A 13,546-nucleotide genomic window follows, 5' to 3' on the forward strand; every position below is an offset into this window, starting at 1 on the left:
ATTAGGTGTCCAAAGATAATGATAGGTATCTAATATTTATCAGTCATTTCCCTGGACTACGTAATTTCAAAAATCAAGCTGTGCATCTGCTGCATTAGATAACCAAGCACTTCAATTTTAATGTTGGCAGCTATCTTACAAAGCTTTAAGACCATTAAAGTAAGATCTTGCTGCTCTTCACTTGCAAAAGATAAAAGAAAAAAAAAAAACCTCAATGGCTTTTCTTATTACTGTCTCCTTAGTAAGATCAGCATATTAAGCTTAGCTGGAATACAAAGAGATGCAGTAGATTCTGGACTGTTAAGATTCCAGTTTGGTGCACTTTGGTGTTCCTGGAGGACTTTAGGCTCCACTGCACAATGCAGCATTCAAAATTCAATAGAAAGATGAATTGGAATAACAGTTCTTGTCTGTGACAGGAAAATAGCAACATCAGCCAACTGGTTGATTACACTGAAACTGGGTCAAAAACAATGCTTTAAACAAATGTTAGCCAGCATATAGGGCAGCTGGTCAAAACTGAAACAAGAATATAATCAAATCTGGGCAACAGAAGGTAATTTTATGCCTTCTTTTGGCTAGAATTCAGTTTGTAGCACTTATACCATTCTTTAGATCTATGTGGAGAGAGCTGTCTCAACTGTTTCTTTTGTAACAGTTGGGATAAAACTCTCAGTTGCATATGAAAAAGGTGTGTTCTTCCCCCAACACTGATCATGTGTTGATATCTCAATTTGTTAAGTACAAGTTAAAGGAAAAGTGAATAAATCAAAAGCCATAGAGATGTAAGACCAAGGATTCCAAACATAATATTGTGCATTATTATAATTAATGATTTAATGTCATGTAAGACAAACTGAGTTTAGGCTATATATTCAATGTTAAGGCTGAGATGCTATCACCACATCTCTTGTTAGGCAACAGGAAACCTCAATGCAGATATATATGTAACTAGCAATAAAAAAATAGAATTATAAAATCAGTATATGCTGATGCTGTGTGAGGCACCTGGCACACTTCTAACTTAAAGCCAGTTAAATATTCACAAATTATTTCACTTTTGAAGAGCATCACAGAGAAACAATTGCAATCTTGATCTTTTGGACTAAACCTCCCACATATTCAACACAAAAAACAGTGGTTTCTATTTGAGTCATGAATGCTTCTGAAATAATGACAATATTAATTTGGGCAGAAAGGAGCTTATATAACATATTTATACAGAATAGTCTAAGTTATACTCAAATGTTAAGTTTTATATATCATACTTTGCTCTTCAATTGACAAACTTCTCTCGTATACAAAGAGAAAGAACCCAGTTTCTATTGAGAGAATTTGTATATGCAAGGCTGATAAGTTTAAACAAGATAGTGAATATAAAATTACCATCAAAGATAAACCATAATCTTTAAAGTTGCAGCTGATTTCAAACATTCCTTTTGATAGACTCCTAGTACAGCAATTTTTTTAGAAGTATGAACACCCCAAATCTCCTCTCTATATAGGGAAGCTTGTAACAGGTTAAATTGGAGAAATCAAAAACATTTTAAATAGACATCACAAAATGCATCTGTAGTTTAAAGGTTAAATTTATTAGGAGATTAAGAGATGTATTATGCATGGACTATAAATACAGCACAGCTGACTTTATTCACAGTCAGAGACAGCCAATGCCAACCTATTTTGTAGGTACCCTTGTTCTTTTCTTCCAAGAAAAATTTGCACCATAAGACTTGGATTTAGGTTTTGGAATCATCTTCTCTTCAGTGTCATAGCTCCAGCCTGGAGGTTACAGGGGAAATGGTGGGGGATGGGAGGAGACAAGAAACAAAGAGAATTCTAAATATTCTCAGCATACAATATAGAGCAAATGCAACTTAAACCTTTTAACTTTGATATCTTTTTCTCCAGATAGGCATCTACTAGTTTATTTCTTTGTAGTTGGCAGCAGAGAATACTGAAATGCCACAGATGTGACATGTTTCCATTCTCACAATTGAGAGACTTCACCATACTGCATACCTCCACTTGCATTACTCCTGCAAAAAACTTGACAGTCATCAGTGAAAAGCTCAACAGGGAACACTGACCGTTGCTGTATGCAGTCCTGCAAGTTCATGGCTCCACAACTCCATAATATCACAGAAGCACTAAGGCTCTGTGTATGCTGGGACAGGAAATGAAAAAGTTGGGAAAGAAATAAAGATAAAGTAACATGGAAAAAAATAGTATACAGAAGATCAATCCAAAAAGGTTGGGAGCGAATGGAGACCTTAGAAAGCTAGAGGAAAAAAAGAAGGGTGGGAGGACCAAAGAAAGGAAGAGGAAAAAAAACCAACCAAACAAAAAAAAAACCACCCCAAAAAAAACCAACCACAAACCTTCAATGTTGGAAAGGAGTTTAATACTTAACACTTTTATAAGAACATAAAAAATTAGGAGTAAAAGAGAAGGTAATTAAGTGATAGTAGACAAGTAAATTATGTGATAGTTAAGCAAGAGAAATGCTAAAAAATGTCAGAAAAGAGGAGGTGGAGACATTAGTGTTTATGTAAATCAAAATGGAAATTGGTTGCAGCCTCCAGGTGCCTGGAAAGTTGCCAGGGCAGCACTCAGTATTCCAAAGTTTGGTCTCTTTAGCTGCAATATTTCACTCAAAGTTGAGATACTTGAGTTGAAGCTAGAAGTGGGTAAGTATGCAGTTTTAACTGATACTAATAAGATAATACATTTCTTCCTTAGTTTTAAAACAAAAACTTGATAAATCCTAAAAGGTTTTAACATATATCTGAATTTTTACACTTAAGATATTCACAGAAAACACTCAAGATACATCTACACATCAAAACATATTTCATAAGATACACAAGTTGTCATGTCACTGTGCCTCAATTTTGTGTATTCATAAATATCACACAAACATTTTCTTCATGTTTATTAGGCTGAACCAGTCTCTCCTGTTACTGTATTCAGTGCTGTTATTCCTACATTAGAAAACACATCAGAAGGGACAGGCAGAAAGATAGCTTGCCTCAGGTTCCTGAAGTTCTTAGGTGAGAAAGAATTGGTAGGTTTCCCAATTGTATCAAAATAGCTGCGATATCTAGGATTTGCAGAAACTTAAGTTGAGGTTCTTAAAGAATTTTGTTGTGGAAAACTTGGATGATTCACATGGGAAGGACAGAGAGGTGAATATTGTGTTTCTAGCCATAAGACATGTTTCAATAATACCTCAGTTTATAAGCCAAGTTCCATTGTAAATGTGTGCTTAAGTTTCTTATTTCTTTCTAAAAGCAGAACTAAATATTGTAAAATTTATATTTCCAGTTATATCTGATACTGAAGCTACTACTACAGAAAATACTATGCACATAACACACACAAAACTATACCACCTTAAATAAAAATAAAATTTAGGTAAGCCAGTATCCAAAGAAAAGTGTTGTACATCTCAATTATGGTAAAATTATGGGTGCAAACTAAGTGAATATTGAACTAATAAATATTAATACTAAGTCACAGCCTTAGTTTAGTTGGTAAAATTTCTTTGTAGTTTTCCCGCACAACGGAGACTCGTTACTAATTCAGTGGAGACATAAACTTCCTACACTGAACAAATCAAGTATTTTACTTGAATCTGCATTTCAAAAGGACAAAATATAGCATGTCCAAAGAGATGACATAACTAGCTCATTAATATAATGGCCAGGATTCAAGTTTTATCTTAAAGTATTAATATTAATTTTCCTCCAAGACCTAAGCAAGGCTCAGTTCTCATTCAAAATGCAGATATTTGCAAAAGTAATGCTAAGAGGCTGGGACACTTTTCCAGAAAGTGGAAGGCCTAGGTTCAATGCCTTCAGCACTCTCAGAAATATTCCCCCCCCTGTTTTCCTCCTCCTCAAGTAGAGCACTAGAAATTTTGTGGAATAGAGGGAAGGTACTTTATCCTGTACTTTTTCTGTTGATAATACTTCGAGATCAAGATTGTCTATAGAAAGCTGAATCCCTCATACCTAATATGTATAATACATACCATTTTTTTTCAGCAAAGGCAATGGCATCTTTAGTAGAGAAAGTAAGAACCATGTTGGATAAAGGATCAGCTCTGTAAGAAATCAGATGAAAAATTTTAAGCATATTTGAAATATAAAATAATTATAAATAATTATAATTATAAATTATTCTCTCAAATGCTAGCCAAATGCTATATTACACAACTTTTTGTAGTACAACACCTCACAAGCAGCATTTCTAAATTTCAGCCATTCAAAATCCCTATATTTTTAATTATTTCCAGGATTAACACTTACTTTGTGCAGAGTATTGTTTCAGTCTTTCAGTCTGTTGAACTTCTCTCCCAACTCCTTGCAGAAATTAATGTTTTAAGTTTTTTATTAAACAAATATATTATAACCTCAGCAGGTGGTTAGACAAGTGCTCTGCAACAATCCTTTTAATTTTTAAAGCTGTGTAGTCCCTCTCTTTTTGGGAGATTGGGAGGCTTAAGGTAATTTTGAACAATTCAAGGAGGCCAGAAGTCTGTAGAGCAGCTAGGGGAAGAATAATCTTATACAGAAAAGAGCAGAATATCAAAGTGAGCAGAGCAGGAATTAATCAGAGACTGAAAAGTACGTGAACAAACTCAGAGTTCAGCTTTGGCTGAGGTCACATCATGACCTCCACAAATTATTCCAGTACAGCAAGCAGATCTCAGGCCACCACTGAAAATGAAGCTCAGAAACTCAAACTGCTAGCTAACTAATTACACAGTGGTTAGTTTTAGATGACCAGCTATTCCTCAACCGCATTTCTGAAAGGAATCAAATAAGCAAAAAGCTTTTTTGAAACAAATTAAAATCTCAGTAAAAAACACCAAACTCCCTTATTTGTTGCTATAAAAACTCAATTTAAGAACCATGACAAAGGATGAAAAAAGTAGGGTTCTAAAAATTAATCTACAAAACTTTTAGAGAAATAAGATACCAGTTGTAGCAGCACAATAATTAGATAATGCTTCCCTGAGACAACACGGCACATGAGCCTGGGAAGACAAGACCAAATTGCAACAAACTATTGAAGGAGCTGCCTCTCAACTGTTCTCTCTTTGAAGCTAGAAGGGTAAATGAAGAGAAAAAGCAACCAAAGATACATTGAACTCTCTACAATAAAGGGCAAAGCCTGTGACTGGTGGAGGGGGAGGGGAAGAGGGGGAATCTAGCTTCCAGCAAAGACAATGTAATTTTATCTGATGTACATGTGGAAAAATGGAGTTCACTATCTATCCAATATGTTCCTCAATAAAAAAAAAACTAACCAAACAAACCAGGATAAAGGCAGAAATTACACTTTCACAAGGCACTAAGATGGAGTCTCTTAAAGACATTTAAAGATTTCTCTTATAAAGGTAATAATGAGAATTAGGAACTAAGAATTAGTCCATAGCACGATCAGTAGAGAATCAAGCAATTCAAGTATATGACAGCATTGAGACAGCTTTTGCTTGTTGTTCTTCTCTTCCACCATTAGAGTTGGAAAAATCTACTCAATGCTGCAAAGTGGGAAGCAAAGAAGTTTAAGTCTGAGGTCTAGTGAGGGACTGGTACCTGTTCAGTACTGCAAGTTTGGTGAAAACCTTCCAGGACAGAGGCAGTTTGGAAACGAGGATTGTGCAGAAATTATTTGTTCTGTTTTTGTGTGGGATCATCTTTCATCCAATTTAAATACAGCTTTTTGATTTCTTTCCATAAATGAGCTATCCATCTGTTTAAGTTTATGATAATCTGTGAGAAAACTCTGGAGTTCAGAACGGCCAGGATGATGTCCTGATAGCGTTGTTATTAACAGTGCTGCAGGATTTCCTACGCTCTAAGCTGTCTATCAGTCACTACAAACTGGGATTCCACATTTTGTTCTCTTATGAGATTGTACAATGGAAACCATGTGTTTCCCGTGTTTCTTTGTTTACAGCTTTATATTAAAAGATGTACTCAAGAACTATCCATAGGCATTTCTGTAATGAAAGCTCCCAACTAAAAAAAAAAAATGCCATGAGTCCATTTTATTTAGATCTACAACTGGTTAATTTTCACTGAAAAAAACCTATATCCAAGAAGAGATGACAACAAATATAGCAAAAAAAAAAAAAAGCAAATGAGACTGTAAAATGACAGAAATATAGCAAAGATCTACAGGTAAATAAGAGTTCAGAGGAAAAGGGCTCTAATCCACTAATCTCATTACATTATTAAAAAGTAAATGGGAAAACTTTTAAGAACTGTTCTTTGCAGAAATTAAATCTGAAGAGAAGAAACTCTTCTTAAGGTGTTGAACAGTAATTTGAAATTACCAGAATGTCCACTAATAGTTCTTGCAAGAATTCCTTAAAAAGCAAAGAGATACAAACTAGTTTACAAAATCCTTGACCTAGCTGTGTCAATTCTCAACACAGCGCTCACTTTTGGCCTATCTGGAGCTTGCTTAGACAGGAATTATCTCTTTCCCTACCCCAAAATAAAAATGAATGCAGAGATGGATTCATTCAAAATAGCCATTCCATTTTAAATTCCCACAATAAGCTCACTCCAGGACAATTTAACGTACAGGTAAATCCTTAATACCATGGCTCATTTTTCTAGGTGGTTTATTTAGCACAAATGGTTATAACTGTTAGAAAGATTGAAAGCCATTATTTTGGCTGAGATCATGCAAAATCCCACCCAGAAAATAATTTCTCTGGGGAGGTTAAAGTCAGCTGAAAAGCAAAAGGGGATTCAAAGAAAAGTTAAATTCAACCTGAACTAAAGCAAGTGTTATTGGCACCTGCTACAGTATTATAATCTGTGTGGAGGTATAAATAGATCATACTTCAGTGGCTAGACACTTTGGGGGGGGGCACACAAGACAGGAGGGAAAGGTGCATTGCTGGTCAACAGTCTATCATTTAATTAATTTAGGCCATTGTGAAACAACCTGGTTGTTACTTGCTAAATGTAGTAGCTACTTGCAGTAGTCAAGTCATCCAAGCCATACATGTATTAAATCATTGAAGTCTTATCCTCTGAAATAAATATGCTTAAGATGAAAGGGTGAAAAATCCTGGAACCTGCATAAGATGAGGTCATTGTTATATATAGGCTTAAAGTGTTAAAACAGGTATTTTAACAGGCTGTTTTAATACAATTAATATTTTAATTCCTATTCAATATTTTTTCTCATCTAATGATAGTTGAGCTTGGCTTCCCTAATTCCTTTGCAATATCAATACAATCAAGATATTACAGGTTGTGAGCCTCCTCAATTTTTTATGGGAAACCAACATAACAGAAAGACTTGATTTCAGAGTTATTCTGAACTAAGATTTCAGGATATATTTAAGAAAAAAAAAATCATTCTATGACCGGATTTAGAATAAATCTCAAAAAATGTTTCCTCAAAATATTTCATATTTAAGGTTTTAGGTTTTTTTCATCAGAATTTTGTGTTCTTTGATCATAAGTGCCAATATGATTGCAGCCAGACATTTTCAATAAGCATGCTGCATTCTTTTTGAACTTTGAAAAAATAATCTCCAGTGGTTGATTTTTTTTTTAATGTAGAATAATTAACTTTTCTAAATATGCCTCAAACAAGACAGCTTCAAAACAAAATTATAATATTGTCAGGAGAATTGCTGGCATAGTCCTCACAGTTTACAGGAATTCTAACCACACTGTCAAATGTAAGTAGCATATTTAGAAGAAAAAAAATTAGCTGCACCTAAGTTATACTTACATCTCCAAATTATAGCATAGTTAGCTAAGATTAGTACTTTTCTGGATTTTGGCACATTTAAGATTTTTTACTGCTAATAATAGCAACATTGAAATAAACAGTGTAATATTTTAAATAGTTTAGGTTTTTTTAAAAAAAAATTGTTATGGCTCCTCATTTCAGATCTTCAGGTTATTTATAAAACTTTGTAAAAAAATTCCAGAAGTTAAGTTTTATTTTTAACCAAGTTTAAAACATATAACTGAGAGCTGAGAAGGATTTACTGCTTCAGGTAACTAATAACCTTCTTTCCCTGATGCTGCCATACAATAACATCACCACAAATGTAATAGTTGAAATCTCTGGTTGTTAACGCTTTTTTTCAAACTCTTCCAGATGATTTTGTGAGCTCAGTCGCCGAGGCGAGCAGCTCCAGTGCCAGCACGATCCGCAACGGAGCGTTCTAGCGCGGCATGCGGGGGGGTGTTCCTGAACCGGGGAAACCTCAGGGGAGCGGAGAGAGTCGCCAGGAGGCCGCAACTCGTGCGAGAGCGGCTGACGAGACCTGGGCGGGGCCAGGAGCAACGGCGGCCAAGCTCCACACTTATAAAAGAAACCCCCGCGAACAGGGAGGGCAAACAGGGCGTGGCGCATCAGCAAGGACATGGCGCGGCAGTTTGTGCAGGAAGGGCACTGTAACTCTGCCGGCTTGATTAGGGAGCAATGGTATCTACCCGGCAGAAGGCCATGTCCTCTCTAAACTCTGCACCCGCCACAACTGATGCAGCTGCCCAGACAGAGCTCCGGTGGGAACATGCTGCCACCCAAGTGTCAGGCTGCTGGTGTGCCCTGCTCTTACGCCAGTACCGGATGGCAGCAGTGAGCACACCTGTGGGAGGTGTGCCCAGGGAGAGGAGTTCCTCCGCTTAGTGACAGAGCTCCAGGAGGAGGTGAGTAGGTTGAGGAGTATCAGGGAGTCTGAGGGAGATAGAATACCGGAATCACACCCTGCCATCCCTGGGACAGGCCTGTCAGGCAGACAGGACCCATGATACAGAGGATTCCCTATCCTCTCTCCACCTGGCAGAACACGGTGACTTAAGGGATAGGGAGCAATGGCAACAAGTTCCTGCCTGGCACAGCAGGTGTGTCTCCTCCATGACTGTCCCACCTTCCCAGGTGCCCTTGTACAATAGGTATGAGGCTCTGCAAGTGGAACCAAACAATGATGAGGATGATGGTCCATCTAGGTTGGAGGTGTTGCCAAGGTTAAGTTGGCCTATGCACTGTGTCAAAACCACTTCCACTAAGAAAAAAACACAAGTTATTGTCATAGGAGACTCTCTCCTGAGGGGAACAGAAGGCCCGATATGCCGACCTGACCCACTTCTTAGGGAAGTCTGCTGCCTCCCTGGGGCCTGGGTTAAAGATGTGATGAGAAAACTTCCTACCCTGGTACGGCCCTTGGATTATTATCCATTATTGCTTTTTCATGTAGGCAGTGATGAAGCTGCAATAAGAAGTCCAAGGGCAATCAAAAGAGACTTCAGGGCCTTGGGATGACTGGTTAAGGGGTCAGGAGCACAAGTAGTTTTTTTTCCTCTAGCCTTCCAGTCACAGGGGATGAGGGAAGAAACAGGAAGAGCCAGCTGATCAATACCTGGCTCCGAGACTCGTGTCACCAGCAGAATTTTGGGTTTTTTGATCATGGGTCGGTCTATGCAACACCAGGCCTTCTGGCAACAGATGGGGTACACCTGTCTCAAAGGGGGAAAAGGATCTTTGTGCAAGAGTTAGCAGGGCTCATTGAAAGAGCTTTAAACTAGATTGGAAGGGGGAAAGGGGTAAAACTAGGGATAAATATCTCTAGAGATAAGCCTGGGGGGCAGCATGCCAATGTTTGAGGGACAGTGTGCTAGCGAGGTCCTTCAGTCTGCTCCATGATGTGCTGAGTACACTGGAGCACATTTGAAATGTCTCTGTACTAATGCACACAGCACCGTAGCCATCTCGGTGGAGGTAGGGGGTGGAGATCCACATGGCAGCAAAGATGCAAGGGTTGTCGATGCATTAGAAACCATGGAAGCACCTGAGAATGGTCATGTAGGAACTAGGGCTTCTCCCCACAAAAAGGCGGCAGGAGCAGTAGCCCAACTGAAGTGCATCTACACCAATGCACGCAGCATGGGCAACAAACAGGAGGAGCTGGAAGCCATTGTGCAGCAGGAAAGCTATGATATAGTTGCCATCATGGAAACATGGTGGGATGACTCGCACAACTGGAGTGCTGCAACGGATGGCTCTAAGCTCTTCAGAAGGGATAGGCAAGGAAGGAGAGGCGGTGGGGTAGCCCTGTATGTTAGGGAGTGTTTTGATTGTCTAGAGCTTGACGATGGTGATGAAAGGGTCGAGTGTTTATGGGTAAGAATCAGGGGAAAGGCCAACAAGGCAGATAGCACGGTGGGAGTCTGTTATAGACCACCCAACCAGGATGAAGAGGCGGACAAAGTATTCTGTAAGCAGCTGGGAGAAGTCTCACGATCGCTAGCCCTTGTTCTCGTGGGGGACTTCAACTTACCAGATGCCTGCTGGAAATAGAATAGAGCAGAGAGGAGACAGTCTCGGAGGTTCCTGGAGTGTGTGGGAGATAAGTTCCTGACAGAGCTGGTGAGGGAGCCAACTAGGGAAGGCGCCCCGCTGGACCTCTTGTTTGTGAACAGAGAGGGCCTGGTGGGTGATGTGACAGTTGGAGGCCATCTTGGGCACAGTGATCACGAAATGACAGAGTTTTTGATCCTTGGAGAAGTAAGGAAGGGGGTCAGCAGAACTGCTGCCTTGGACTTTTGGAGGGCAAACTTTGGCCTGTTCAGGAGCCTGGTTGAGAGAGTCCCTTGGGAGGCAGTCCTGAAGGGCAAAGGAGTCCAGGAAGGCTGGACAGTCTTCAAGAAGGAAATCTTAAAGGCGCAGGAGCAGGCCGTCCCCATGTGCTAAAAGATGACCCGGCAGGGAAGAAGACCAGCCTGGCTGAACTTGCTACACTACTTAGACACACACAAGTCTATGGGGCCAGATGGGATCCACCCAAGGGTACTGAGGGAGCTGGTGGAGGTGCTCACCAAGCCACTTCTCATCATCTATCAGCAGTCCTGGCTAACCAGAGAGGTCCCAGTCGACTGGAAGTTAGCAAATGTGACACCCATCTACAAGAAGGGTCATAAGGAGGATACAGGGAACTAGAGGCCTGTCAGCCTGACCTCGGTGCCGGGAAAGGTCATGGAGCAGATCATCTTGAGTACCATTACACGGCACGTGCGGGACAACCGGGGGATCAGGCCCAGCCAGCATGGGTTTATGAAAGGCAGGTCCTGCTTCACTAACCTGGTCTCCTTCTATGACAAGGTGACCCGCTTGGTGGATGAGGGGAAGGCTGTGGATGTTGTCTACTTGGACTTTAGTAAAGCCTTTGACACTGTCTCCCACAGCATTCTCCTGGAGAAGGTGGCTGCTCATGGCTTGGATAAGTGCACTCTGCACTGGGTTAAAAACTGGCTGGACGGCCGAGCCCAAAGAGTGGTGGTGAATGGAGTCAAATCCAGTTGGTGGCCGGTCACGAGTGGTGTTCCCCAGGGCTCAGTGTTAGGGCCAGTCCTGTTCAATATCTTCATTGATGATCTGGATGAGGGGATTGAGTGCACCCTCAGTCAGTTTGCAGATGACACCAAGTTGGGTGGAAGTGTCGATCTGCTGGAGGGCAGGAAGGCCCTACAGAGGGACCTGGATAGTCTGGATCGATGGGCCCAGGCCAACTGGGTGAGGTTCAACAAGGCTCAGGGCCGGGTCCTGCACTTGGGTCACAACAACCCCAGGCAATGCTACAGGCTGGGGGAGTAGTGGCTGGAGAGCTGCCTGGCGGGAAAGGACCTGGGTGTGCTGGCTGACAGCTGGCTGAACATGAGCCAGCAGCGTGCCCAGGTGGCCAAGAGGGCCAATGGCATCCTGGCTTGTATCAGGAATAGTGTGGCCAGCAGGACCAGGGAGGTGATGGTGCCCCTGTGCTGGGCACTGGTGAGGCTGCACCTCGAGTCCTGTGTTCAGTGTTGGGCCCCTCACTACAAGACATGCTGGAGAGTGTCCAAAGAAGGGCAATGAGGCTGGTGAAGGGTCTAGAGCACAAGTCTGGTGAGGAGCAGCTGAGGGAGCTGGGGTTGTTTAGTCTGGAGAAGAGGAGGCTGAGGGAAGACCTTATTGCTCTCTACAGCTGCCTGAAAGGAGGTTGTAGCGAGGTGGGGGTCGGTCTCTTCTCCCTAGTAACAAGCGATAGGACAAGAGGAAACAGCCTCAAGCTGCGCCAGGGGAGGTTTAGGTTGGATATTAGGAAAAACTTCTTCCCCGAAAGGGCTGTCAGGCCCTGGCCCAGGCTGCCCAGGGCAGGGGTTGAGTCTCCATCCCTGGAGGGATTTAAAAGCCGGGGAGATGTGGTACTTAGGGACATGGTTTAGTGGTGGCCTTGGCAGTGCTGGGTTAATGGTTGAACTTGATCTTAAAAGTCTTTTCCAACCAAAACGATTCTATGATTCTATATGGGGGTCTAGAAGCACTAGCATGACTTTGTTGTGAAGTTTAGTTGCAAATAATGACTGAGTTTATGTCCACGTGGATCGAGAAACAGTCTGGTATCAGCCTGGGCCTTGCTCAGAACTGTTCCAGGATGTGCAGCCCTCGCTTGTCGGGGTGCTGTCTTGAACCCACGCTAGCTCTGTGGATTTTTGCCCAAACTATTCCTCAGCTCAAGCTGTTTTCATTGTGTGTATGCTTGTGCCATGCATGTACCCGCCTAATTAATGCTCCTACAAGGCATTGCACTCAAAAGCATGGTGGAGACACCTACATAGCTCTGCAGGAGTAGGTTAAGCCTTGCCTATGCTTACTGTCTGGCCACTGTGGAGCCTTCTGAATGGCTGTGCTGCTCTTCGTTGTGTGCCTGGTGGTGTTAGCTCAAATAAATGGCCAGAGGGCAGCTCAAATGGGCCCTGTTTGGGTCAGGGGCAGTGCAGGCCTGGCACTAAGTCAGAGCTAACCTTCCTCATTCCTTGTTGACCCTGTGAAAGCTGTTTTAATGAGGGGAAACTGATGGTGGGCAACTCAAGCCACATGTTAACGGAGCTGACTTTTGTCCTGGGGACTTAGCTGGGGTGCCAGGAGTGGCTATAGTGCTCTGGTCCTACAGTAATTCTGGAAGGACTACAGCTGTGTTTGCATAGTGCTGTGGTTCAGCTGATAGTTTGGCTATCTGTAGATGCATCAATAGCATTTCCTTATCCATGGGATAATTAAAGTAGAACCTAAAATAACTAAAATTTGACTGTTTCCTACTTAATAAACTATTTACTACTTGGAAATTTAACTAATTTAATATTTTTAAAGGCAAATTAACTTAATATTTAGCTTTGAAGATACATACTGTTACAAGCCACAAGTCAAATGCTAAAAGTTATTTTCTTGTTTATTCAGTACATTTAGATGACCAGTGCTTCTTATCGTAATGCAGATTTGCCTAACAGAAAAGCACAATCAGTTCCTGCCCTGTTTTCCAAACCCATACCTGGAATATATATATTTTTTTGTATATGAACCTTTTAGCAAGTAGAAACAGTGTTTATATATTTCTATTTCAATTTTGATCTTTTTTGCCACTTAATGCAGAAATTTCAGTAGTTTAGATTAAATAAATTGGTATTCCTTTCATCCATTCAGAAACATAATTTACTGTGTTTATAATTTAACATCATTTTGT

The 13,546-nt window shown here is 40.9% G+C and overlaps 1 long non-coding RNA gene across 1 annotated transcript in view; it reads right to left on the reverse strand.

Annotated features, from left to right (window-relative positions):
* Nucleotides 1-1,571: 1,571 nt before the first annotated feature.
* The window catches only part of LOC148054127 (uncharacterized), a 57,428-nt gene continuing 45,453 nt past the window's right edge, over nucleotides 1,572-13,546 (reverse strand). Inside the window, exons 2-3 of the long non-coding RNA XR_015707706.1 lie at nucleotides 4,037-4,108; nucleotides 1,572-1,782 (exon numbers count right to left, since the gene is read on the reverse strand). This is a non-coding gene — a long non-coding RNA (uncharacterized LOC148054127). The remainder of the gene's footprint in view (nucleotides 1,783-4,036; nucleotides 4,109-13,546) is intronic.

Source organism: Nipponia nippon, unplaced genomic scaffold (genome assembly GCF_047370975.1).
Source record: "Nipponia nippon isolate SJK-2023a ecotype South Korea unplaced genomic scaffold, ASM4737097v1 scaffold_34, whole genome shotgun sequence".
In the NCBI taxonomy this organism is placed as follows: Eukaryota; Metazoa; Chordata; class Aves; order Pelecaniformes; family Threskiornithidae; genus Nipponia; species Nipponia nippon.